Below are 12,817 nucleotides of genomic sequence, written 5' to 3'. Positions count from 1 at the left end.
TGTTTGGTGATGTAGCTCACTCACCACCGCATCCTACTATAGCAACAGTAGAGTGCATTCATAAGTCTATGACATACAGTAAAAACAAATCCCATTTTTAATTCTATGTCCTCTAAGTGGTGTGATTTGTGGATTATGAGGGTACTTTAGTGATTGTTTTATATCATTACAGTGATTACTTGATCATTAGTCACTGTTAATTGAGTTGGACAAACTATTATCCAAGTATGTCTGAGATATATAGATTCATGGTGAGTTAGAGATTGAACACATCTTTGAGATCATTAACTTGAATTTCTTCATTTTATATCAGAAGAAAAGGAGACTCTGGGAGGGGTAAATTAGATAATGTTTGGTAGGTTACAATGTTGCTAGAGCCTCACTTTTTGATTTCTCTTTTTGTGGTTGTTGTTCACTACACTTTTTTACTTCACCATGTTATAAATGCAAAACATACAAATACAAAACAAACAAACAAACAACGTTTTGTGAAAGCCGATTCTGGTATGAAGTGATTAGCAGCTGGCCAACTGGTTCTCTGCTTAAGTGCACCTTCTCATTTTATTAACCTCACAATAATAGAACCCTGCATTTGTTTCTGGCTGAATTCATGGTAAGTTTTTATTTGATATCAAATGTGATTTTTGTTTTATGTTGATAATCGAACAGGGTTTATGAGCATGAAGATGGACATGCTATGGAACCGAGCTAGCCTAATAATAGCAGAAGATCCCATATAATGTTCTTAAAATATTTTGTAATCAGTGTCATAATGCATGCAGGTGCAGAACAGACAAGTGGCATGACAGGTAATAATTTAGAGATTAATTGTCCTTTTCATACCAGGTAACTTCATGAACTTGCACAGAAAATAGATCCAGATAAATTCTTTTTGCATAGAAAAGGATGTGAAGAGTTTTCTTCAAAGTAAAATAATGACCAATACTGAGCTCAGGAATGTAACTTCTAAGCATTAAACCACAGGGATGAAAACATGAAGAAGACAGATACATTTGACTAAATCACACTTTAAAATGCCTACATAACAAAAAAATACCGTGGATAAAATGAAATAATATATGACAAAAAAATTGGAGACATACATGAAAAGTGGTTAATTTTGTTAATTTTCTTTTTATTAGGATACAGACACTAAAATAGAAAACCTGGCATAGACACCTAAGGAATTCTAGAAATGCAGAAATAGAAATGGCCAGTAAGCGTATGAAAAGAAAATGTTCACTACTCATCAAATAAATATAAGTAATAATGGCATTGCATTTTTCTTCATGTAGACTTCTAAAGTATATACGAGGAAGGATTGATGAAAATGTAAAAAGAGTATTTTTATAGGAGCCTGAGTTGGCATTGACTTCTCCAGATGACTTGGACCATGTGTATATGAGAAGGCTTCACATTTTGGCATCCTTTGACTAAGGAGGTATATCTCTAGTAATTTTTTTTTTGTATAGAAAATCAGAGCTGAGTCAAAAATTTTAAAATCATGATATTGTTATAACCTCCAAAAATTACATAAGGAAAGAAAATTAAAACCCTAGTGTTTGAAAATAAAATGATATATCATATGATTAAATGTAATGTCACTATAAGAGTATTAAACTACAGACATTTTAACTACATATTTTAGATGGAAAAGCATCACATTACAGGATTTGGAGCCTATCTACTAGAGATTATCTCTGGGAAGTTGAAATGCAGGGGTTATTATTGTCTTATTTGTGTTTTTCTACATTTTAATGATTATATGTACATTTTATAATGACAAAGTGATACCTAATAATTTCAAATAGGCGATAAACTTTCCTAAAACCTATGGCAATCTAGGAGTGTAAAATAAACAAAGGGAAAGAGTGGCTGTGTACTTATCTCACCTGTGGATGTAAATGTCTGTCTTACCAGCAGGTGGCAGGAACATACAGGAAGTGTTTCAGGAATGCCAGCAAGGCTTGGGAGCCAAGTGTTTCTCCTTTTTCCTAGACAGGCGGAATCTTAACGCTATCAGCAGGGCCATGCTCAGCTTATGATCCTTGTGTACTTAAATCAGAATATATCTTCAGATATAAATGTACTCAGGGATCAAAAGAGTCAGACGAAACTCCTTTGGAGGAATTTCTAGTACTGTTGAGCGGGAAAGCAGCACCTGTGTTTTACATGCTTACTTGCTTATTGTTATTACTCATTCACATAGAATTGATGATTTTTGTATTAAAAATCCAAACCAAATTCAAAATCTTAAAATATCTCTAAATATGTCTCATAATCAGTCTAATTATTTTACTTAAGAAGTTTTTAAATCTCAAATCATAAAATTTAGATGCTCCTAAGTTTTTTTTTCCCCCTTTTTTAATTAATCCAAGCTTTTAGGGAATACTAAAACACACACGCGCACTTTGTGGTAAAATTACTATTATTTTATACTTTATTTCTATTTCAGTCAATGATTATGTGCTTATGATGGGGTCACCCAAAAGTTTCTTACTTGGAGGCGTGGTGGCAGGGATTGGTGGTGTAACTAAGATTGATTTCCTGTGTGACACCAGGTCTCTCAATTTCTTTTTAAGGAAGGGTGTGGATAACAAGAACAAATTCTTGGAAGGTGTGTGTTTTCCGACAACCACTTTTGATTCCCTTGACTTGAACTGAGAGCTCCGTACTTACTAAAATAGAGAAGTTCGTGATAAAGCTCGTGTGGGTCCTTACACGTTGGTGTCAGTTTTCACGAAATCATGAGAACATTTGAAATTCATTTCTGAATCAAATCGTGTTTATTCCGCTCCCACTGTGTTATTTTCTCTACGGCAGGGGAAAAACTATGATGGATGTTTTATGTATTTTGACATGCATGATTTTATTTTGCATATCTACTCTCATTCCAGACTTGTGTAGGTTTTAATAACTGTATTTTGAAATATTAAATCTGAGACGGAAGGGGTTCATTAAACTCAGGGTCACGGAATTGATAAGTATTGCAAGGTTGGAAATGAAACAAGCTGCAGTGACCATGCTGCTCTGAGCCATCAACCTCTGTCACCTACCGTGCCCCCGCCTCCTCCCCGCTGTCTCCAGGATTGCGCTCTGCACTGAGACCTTCCAGCCCCACAGCTCTTCTCTGATCTCCACATGGCCCTGGGCTATCCTGGAAAATGTGAATCAGCTCTGTGGCAGCCCTGCACCAAAACGCCCTCCTATGGCTCCCTGCCATCCTTGGAATAAAAATCTAACCTCCTCTCCAGAGTGTGCCCAGCCCTGCGTGACAGGGCTCTGCCTCTGACTTGCTCGCTTGGTTGCACTCAACACTGGCCTCCAGGCTCTTTCATGAAACACACTGCCTTCTAGGGCTTTGGCACGTGAAGTTTTCTCCCTGGTCCTCTTGCTCACTGCTTCTTAGGGGTCACTCTGCAGGAGAGGTCCCCTGACTTGCTTCCCTGTGCTCTCCATCCATTTACTCTGCTCTGTTTTATTTAATTGTATTTTTAAGTTTTTTACTGCAGTGATTGCTACCTGACGCGAAATCCAAAACACATCATTTCATTTTGTATTTCCTGCCTCTTTTGCTAGAATACAGTCTCCAAGAGAACGGGGTCTTTGTTTCCATCACTACTATATCTCAGTACCTAGAATAATGCCCAGTAGGCAGTGGATGCCTGATAAAGTTCCATTTACAGAAGTGAAAGAATGAATAAATAAAACCTGTACTTTCTGACTCCCAGCCACTACGCAGGCCCTTGTGCCCGGGGTGAAGGATGGGTCTTGCTTGGGGATTCCAGCCTTTGGAATGGGTACGTTAAGTGATGCCACTTGCTAACCCTTTGCTGTAGGGCAAGTCAAGAGCCTTTTGCTAAATCTCCATAAATGAGATCATAATACTCTTTCCTTTATGTACTTTATAAAATTGTAGGAAGATCAAGAAGGAAAATTATTTTGTAAAATCTTGCTAAACTGAGAAATTAAAGAAAGCAATAATTGTTTTTCGGGGAATGTTAGGCTCATCAGTTGGGCGCATTTGATGTAGACTAGCAATGATGGCAGAGGAGAACCTGGAGACACTTATTTTCAGACTTGGGCGGGAGGTGAGGACTCCAGAGCTTGGGAGCCCAGGATTTTGAAGACAAATGAACTTGTATGGGGGTCTCTGCTTAGCCTATTGCAACCTAAGTGATTTCGGGCAAAGTATTTAAATGCTCAGGGTCTCAGTTTTCTTCGTGTAAAATGGTGCTACTGAAGCTGCCTTAATGGATAGTAAGTGAGATTAATGTATGGCAGGCACAGTGCTTTATTATTATTGCAAGTGGGTTGGCCTGGAATAAACCCTGCAGAACCCAATGATAACATGCTCTCATCTTTTACCGGAACTGCAATGTTTTTTCCTTGAGTCGGCCTGCCTGTGTAGTGGCCCAAAGAAATGCATGAACAGGAGTTTGCAGTGAATAATAATAATAATAATAATAATAATAATAATAATAATAATAATAATAGTTTAATATTGAATTGGCCAACACGGAGACGGGAAGCTTATGCACTAAAATCGCAACTCCCTGATGACGTGTAGATTACAGATTCTATAGGGCAAAATCACAAGACCCTATGGGTTAGGAGGTACGGGGTCGTGCAGGAGCTGATTGGTCAGAAGTAAGGTAAGGGTAACGAATCATTTTTTCAGGTCTTGAGGACAGTTCTGAGGTCCTTTCAGGTGTCCCTCTGCCTGGTCTTTTGGGAAGGTCGCTAAGGGGTCATTCCACCTTAGGAGTTGAAACATAACTTTGGGGTAAGATTTTATCTTTAGTCTGCCAGAGGTCCGGACCATGTAACAATTAGGTCCAGGCTACTCTCTTCTGCTGCCTCGGGGGTTCCTGATTATCTGGGGAAAAGGCTAGTTCTCTGAACGGCATATGTATGTATGTATGCCGAGGGAGGGAGGGAGAGAGGGAGAGAAATGATTTCTAGAGCTAGGATTTAAAACTAAATTTAATCAATCATAGGGACCCTCGGTTTCAAATTTTACAAATGTATTGTTTAGACCACCACCTGCGCCATTAGCAGGAAGACGCCTGAAGTTTCCTGTCCTTCCACTTCCTCCTCTCATTCCCATATAATCCAAGAACCTTCTTCACTCACAGAGGTGTCAGTGCCATGTGGAAGCCGATTGAACAGAGAAGTACGATTCTGGTTCGCTGCTGTTGTTACACAGCATGGCCACACGATGTCGCTGTTGCCAGTGAATCTTCTGTAGTCCAACAGCCACTTGTTTCCTTTGTATCTTTTCCTAACTACTTCCTCGCAGTTCACTGTGGTGCTTGGATTCTGGGGTGCCAGCTCTGTCCTCACACCTCATCTTCAGTCATTTCCCCACAGCCCGGGGATAAGGGCTCTGGGTCCTGAGGTGCTTCCTGCGTCCATCACATGCTGTGCTGAAAAAGGAGTCCTCCTCGGGGCCTCCTGAGGTCGTGTCTGAGCTAGGCTCACCATCCCGATTCATCCCTCCTGGGGACCAGCCTCTCTGCCAAGCAGTCCCTCACTCAGGAAGTGTCCGCCTTCTCCGCTGGGACCAGCTCTGTGTAATAGGGAAGGACATCGTTTTTGCTAAGCAACACAAGCATGAGATTTATTTATTACTGCTTTTTCCCACAGCGGTGGACCTTCGTTTGCATAATTAATAAGGTCACTCAAGTGATCTCATAAGAGAAACAAAGATTAGATTCTCTTGACAGTGAAATGAAACAGACATGACAACATGCCCACCTTAAATTTCTATTAATTACGTTATTAGTTTAACTGCCATGGTGATAGTAGCTCAACTTAATTTTTTTGGGGGGTAGGGGAGAAACACTATGCTCCACCCAAAAGCAGACACACTGTGAAATGGGGTCTCATAGAGTCAGTGCTTTAATACAAAACGTTTAATGAGAGAAAGAAGAGGGCTCATGCATTGACCCGCCCGGGTAAACAGGCCCTCTCCAGTCTCACAGTGCCTCTCTCTTCAGGGAGTCTGCGCTCTCAAATTCCCCCCCACAGCCAGGCTGGGTGGGTGGAGGAGGCCTAGGCTCTCCCCAGTCCTGAGAAGACTGGGTGCTGCAGACAAGGCAAAGAGGACACAGCGGCCTGGTCTCAGTCTCCCTCTGACCTTAGCCTGCGGTGGAAAGAGCAGTTGAACTTTCTCAGGTTCCCATGTGGTCCAGTCCATTCAGGGATGGGGAACAAAAGCCTCAGCCAGCCTTAAGGAGCAGATTTACAATCTGTTAGGACCTTCTGGGAGCCAGGGAGTTCGTTGGCAGGGGTTTATATATGCAAGGTTCCGATCCTGGCCAGACACGATTAATCATCACCAACTGTGGGTACAAAGATGATACCCTTTATATCATTGTTAGATAAATAAATCGCTGAAAACAAATGCCCCAGTGTCATGACATAGCCCAAGCCTCTTCCACTTTCTCTCCAATCAGACTTGGGTCGTTTATGAACTTTTTCATTGGACTTGTCTTATTTCTCTTCTAGTTGCAAACTTAGCACATTAATTGGCATTCACACAGTATTGACATTTGCCTTTTCTCCTGAACTTCAGAGTTTGTCTCCCTGGCTGGTATTGTAGTCCTGTTCCTAGAATTGCTAGTCTGAACCCACTCTTGTCTCTACACAATTATCTGAAATAATTTACTGGTCTCCAGCCATTGTGGAAAATGTCTGCTTGTCATACACATATGATTTCCATTTCTGTAGGTCTGTAAATCTTCTCTAACAAATTGAATCTCTTTTTACTATCTTCTCCCTAATATCCTGGCTTTATCTAGAGAATCATACTGTTCATTACTAAAATGTATAATCACATTTAGACCAAGTGATCTAATTGTGTAAATTTTCTTCTGATCTGGAGTTCCTGGCACTCGAGTCATTTCCTAGCAAACCTATTATAACTCACAGGCTGCTTCCAAGTTCTGTGTGTTGGCTCAAGGTTCTTTTTTCCAAACCATAAAAAAGCAAACTTGAGAGATTTTACAATTTGAGATAAATCAAAGATTGTTTTACTTCCTCCTGCCACTTTCATTTTTCATGAAAAGAAAGATGCATGCACCAAAACCACAATGAACAGTTTAGCACCTATTGTACAAAAAGTACTCTTCTTGTGTTTTGTTTTTTTTGATCTTCAAAGTAACTGTGCAACTTTAGTTTTCATTATTCCCTTTTTCTTAGAAAATTGAGACTCAGAAAAGAGAAATAACTTGCTCAGGATTTAATCAGCTCCAGGGACAAACCTAGCCCTCTCTTTGTGCCTTCCACTGCCCACTGACACCTAGATCCCAGAAGACATTCAAAGGTGGTGAATTTACTCTTTAAGACTAGCTAAAGCTTTTGCATCTCACTTCGGAATGCATTGTTGTTTTTAGCAGCTAATGGAATAATATTCAGTGGCTGGAGTTCAACATTTAAACCAATTTTATTCAGAAAATAAAAGGACTCTACACCTTCCTTGTGGGAAGAGCGTAAAGCCAAATGTATTTGTTAGTTACACCTAGGCTGACCTAGCAGTTCGTTTTCTCTCTAGGTGGGACCGTAACCTCCAGTGCCATGTGTATAATAAGCACCCATTGGATGGGACATGCTGTTATGTAAGAGAACTATGCAGCCATAGGCTTTGTTTATTATGATGCAGCCAACAGCAACAGTTAAAACAATCATGGGAATAGACCTATCATTTGGGCAACGTTCTTCTCATTTTGTTGGTGTGAACTCATCCATGGTTCAGGAATTGTTACCCAGTGAGCCTGTGCTTGCTGTTAGGGCTGCATTCCTGAGTGTCCTGAGAAGCAAGTGAATTAGATCAATGGTGTGTCGTCCATTCATTCTAGAAGCAGTTAGTGAGCATCCACTGTGTCCTAAGTGCTGTCCTAGACAGGAAGATGTGCATTTAGTGTGACACCTAGGAATAATAGATGTTAAACATCAGAGCACTTCTCAGATCATCACAGGGGTCCACCCACTCCAATTCTCTCTCTCCACACACCTCCCAGTCTTCTGGGGTCCCCTGCCCTATCTCACTTTTATGAAGACTTGGGGACAATTCATTCAAAGGAAGAAACATGACCGAGAGTTGAATACTACTGAAAGAATCTTATTGCTCCAGCCTACTAATAACATTGATGAAATGTTTAAATGTTGGCCAATGGATGTCATCTTTATTTATGGTAAACTATTTATTCAAGTAGGCCTTAACACTTCAGAAGAAAATAGAACAATGGTTGCCTTGTTTGTTTGCTTTACGGTGGTGGTTGAAGAACAATTTACTTGGCTTTGCCTGAGGCTCATCCAACCAAGAGCAGCCAGTTCTGTTCAAAACTAAGTTTCACTATATTCTATGTGTTGAGACCAGTCCACATTTACTGAGTCCAGTACTGTACTAGGCGCTGGGGCAGATGTCAGACAAGGAAAACAGTGCATGTAAAATGGGCAACTAATTGTAAAGGCTACGTGGTAATATAAAATATAAATATTTATTTTATATGTAATATAAAATATAAATATTAATTAATTTCGATACAAATATAATTAATTAATTTAGGTAGATGTAAGTACTGCTTACTGATTAAATAGATATGAGCTTCAGGAAACACAAAGTACATGTCCATAGAGAAAACTTTTAAAAGAAAAGATGACACTTTTTTTTTTTTTTTCCATTTAGGGTTAGAGTTAGGGACATGGGTTAGGGTTAGGGTTGGGGATAAGGTTAGGTTTAGGGCTAAGGTTGGGTTTAGGGTTAGGGTTAGGTTTAGGGACAGGGTTAGGGTTAAGGTAAGATGACACTTTCTAATCTTCTCTATGTCCCTCTAACATGGTGCCATCCAATAGGGTCCGCGTGGCTAATGAGCACTTGAACTGTCATTGGTCTGAACTGAGATGTGCTGGAAATGCAAAATACACACACCAATTTCAAAGACAATACAAAAATGGTGAAATATCTCACTAAGAATGTTTTCTTATTGATTACATGTTGAAATAATATTCTGAGTACATTGTATTAAATATATGCTTAGAATTAATTCTACCTGTTTCTTTTTACCTTTAAAACTGTAGCTAGTAGAAGAGTTAGAATACCTGTGTGGAGCATATTATATGTCTGTTAGACAGCACGGCTCTAGTGTATTTCCACCAGTCATTTTGAGGATTATTGCATATAGAGACTTATAATCGGTGTTTTTTTGGGGGGATTTTTTATATTTAAGGTTATATCATAAATATTTTTCTCAAACTATAATTTTTGCACAGCTTCATAAAAAATACATTATATGATTCCAGGTGCTTGTACAACCACCATATCCTGTTGTGATACAATTTACCCATTTAGGTTACTTACAATTTGCAAAGCAAGGATTTTTTTTCTTAATGAATTGTTTTTAACTAATACTGTCTCTCTTCTCTCCTTCCCCCATTGGAGTAAATTTGGAAAAGATAAATCTAAAAGAAGTAATTAAAAACTGTATATTCTTCTTATAGGAAGCATTCACTTTTACTATTATGCTATATTTCTTTTCAGTTTTTCCTTTATTTTTTCTTCTTTCTTGTTGGTTTTATGGTTCCTTGTTTTACAAATGCATGTGTTGAATTTTCATTCTTTTTTATTTGAACACATGAATTTTATGTTTTCCATTTTATGATGTTATTGTACAAAGAAAAAGAGGCGCTCATCTTAATGGCTATACATGTTCTGCTGTGTGAATATATCATGTTCCTGTTACTGTTGACTTTATATGTTGAATCCAATTTTGAGCAATTAGATATAATGCATTTTCTTCCTCCAAATTTTAGATTGTTTTCATTTATTCACTGAACAAGCCTCGGATGGGCATTTAAGAAAATGAACACAAAGAATGAACACATATCGCATCTTAGTAACTGCCATACTTCAATTTAGAAGTTACGTGGCTGAAAAGTTATCGGGTGCTCTTCCCAATGAAAATTAGTAAGACCTCATGCTTCCTTGTTCTCCTTTGCATTCTGCCGTGCTGCCGGCAGAACACTGTGTACTAATACACATCAACCTCCAAAAGCTCATCATCTTCCTATTTAACACATTTAGAATATATTTTAATGGAGACACATATTTAACTGGAGCTTGGATTTAAGCCAGTTTTGCCATTGTTAATAATTTAGCATGGGTTGCTATGAATGAGTGTTTTCACCTATTTTAATAGCACAGTTGCTCCCAGAATTTTTCTTGTGCTGCCATGCTTTTTATTTTTTTCTTTCTGAGCATCAGCAGAGCACTAAGTAATCATTTCCTGAACCACTAGATCCTAGTCACTGACTCTGGTTAAGTTTGGGCTGTGAAGTGAAATATTAAAGAGAAGCTTGGGGCAGGGGATGCAAGTGAGCTACATTCTCAGCACGGAAAACCATGAGTAACTGAGATGCAAGCAAGGCTATGGGTGAAGCCATCGCCATTCCTCTTTGAATTCCACCCTGCTGCTGGTAGGGGCTCTTCCTGGGTCTAAGTGCAGCTGAATAGGTTTCTCTAAACCCTGCAATCCTTCTTTTTCAGGTGAGACATTACAGGACATTTATGTTAGTGCAAGGAGTTAGACAGGAGAGCAAAGAAATCAAGTGCGGGAGACCTGAGGAGCAGTATATTAAACTCAAGCAGAGATGAAGGTTTTCAACCTGTGTTGTGACTCCATTCCTCCCTGGTCCACAGCCCTATTCAGGCAGATATATAATAGCTGGTCACAAGGAGTGGCGGTAGGAACATGGACGTGAACATTCTGGATGTGTCATTCCAGGTCCACTGCTGTGTGACCTCAGGAAATTGGGTTGGCCTCTGAGGACTCTAGACCCTTCAGAAGTCAACTCTACTGTGAGAGGCTGAACCTGGGTCAGGGGTGGTCAACAGGCCTTCTCTTCCACAACTTGCTTGCTTGGAAATGACTTCTAAAACTTGGCGTTACATCCATATTCGGGGTTGGCTCACAGATAAACAGTGTCCTGATCAATTACTAATGTCTGGGAAAAGTAGCACAATTACTCTCCTTGGACAAAATGATCTCAGATGAACTTCCAAATTAAATATGCTGTAATTATTTGACTACAGAAGATTTATGTGTCCTTCCAACATAAAACTAAGAGGATTCAGCTGAATGCTTTCATTTTAAAAAAAAAAAAGGTCAGGTATCAAAATTACTTGTGTGATTTGTAAATAGCACATAAACTACAGCCAGTGTTGACTAAGAGTTTTATGGTGATACTAGGACTTGATCTTAGGGAAATGTGTAAATCCATCGAAAAGAGGAAAACTATCCAAAGCAAGGGTCCTTACTTACCACATCATTGTGTTGACAAATTTAATTAATATTTTAATCTCTAGATCAGGGGTCAGCACACTTTTGAGATGGAAGAGCCAATCCTGTCCTTCACAACAATTTAAAAATTATTTGAGAGCCATGAAACAAATGAAATCACCATTACGTGAATAATATCCTTTACAAATTTTATAAATGAAACTGTGATAGTTTTATTTTCATTTTCAATCTTACTTCAGAGCCACATGTATGCACCCAAAGAGCCGCATGTGGCTCACAAGCCGCAGTTTGCCGACCCCTGGTCTAGATGTAAGATACAAAAATGGCACCAGTGATTGTTCTTAGGGAAATTTTGTGTGGGGACAATGCGTCCATCATCATTTCTAATCTATGGTCCTTTCTTACACACTAGCCTCTGCGCCTATGATTACATGCTATCATGGTGGATGTCAAAGTCATGGGTAATATTAATAATGCTGTGAGTTTTACTTTGTACCAGGGCCCACACAAAGGGCTTTAAATAACTCTTAATTTCTCACACAAGCTGAATAAGGGAGTATTGTTATGTTTATTATCATGCTTCTCTTACACATTTTGAAACTGAGGCACAGAAAAGTTACACAACTCACCCAAGGTCATGTTGCTAGTAGGCACAAGAGCTCTTAACCTGACAGTAACACAAATTGTCATTGAGGGTCTGCTCTGCACCAGGCACTTTTTGCCAGAAGCCTTCCTTGAATGATCTGTTTCGGGTCTGTGTTATTGATAAGTGAAGCTCAGGTTGTTTAAGTAACAAGTCCACCGTCACCCAGCTGATGAGTCTCACAACTGGGACCCTCTTGTTCCAAAGAACGTGATGGGCTCACCACTTTAAAGGTGTCCCTTCTGGAAATTGTTATGCAACTGTGGATAACTTGATAAAGCAGAGTGGACTAAAGTACACATATTGAAATCTGAATCTCCTTAAGTACTACCGATTTACAGAAATAAGAAATTGCAGAATGGCAGAAAGTGCATCTTGAATTGGCCTGTGTCAAAGCCCTGCCAACATTGGTGCGGCATGCAGCTGGCTAGCTATCATCATTTAGGTCAGAGCTCAAACCTTCCTTCCTCAGAGAGACATTCTGTGATCACCCTTGGGTTACGTTTTTAAAATTCCTCCCAAACGTGCATTCTCCCACATAACCACACACACACCTGCAGTTACCCTCCATTTACAGTACTTTGTTTTACTGTCATCAGGGCATTTATCGCTATTGATATTGCCTGTCTCTTACCAGGGAGTAGATACATGGGAGCAGAGCACCTCTAGTTTTGTTTAAGCTGTATCCCCAGTACCTAGGATGGATCTGGGACACAAAGTACAACCCCAAATTTTTACTGGATGAAGTTTGTGTATTCTTCTTATTAAAAAACTCAGTAGCAGCACATTTTTATTGACTGCTTCCCTATGTGTCTTACTTTAGATTAAGTTCACATTTTCTGAATTTATTTCCAACAGTAAAATTAGGGAG

This window comes from Hipposideros armiger, unplaced genomic scaffold (assembly GCF_001890085.2).
Source record: "Hipposideros armiger isolate ML-2016 unplaced genomic scaffold, ASM189008v1 scaffold_657, whole genome shotgun sequence".
NCBI lineage: Eukaryota > Metazoa > Chordata > Mammalia > Chiroptera > Hipposideridae > Hipposideros > Hipposideros armiger.
The sequence above is the reverse complement of the archived record's forward strand: the minus strand, read 5'-3'. Positions refer to the sequence as shown.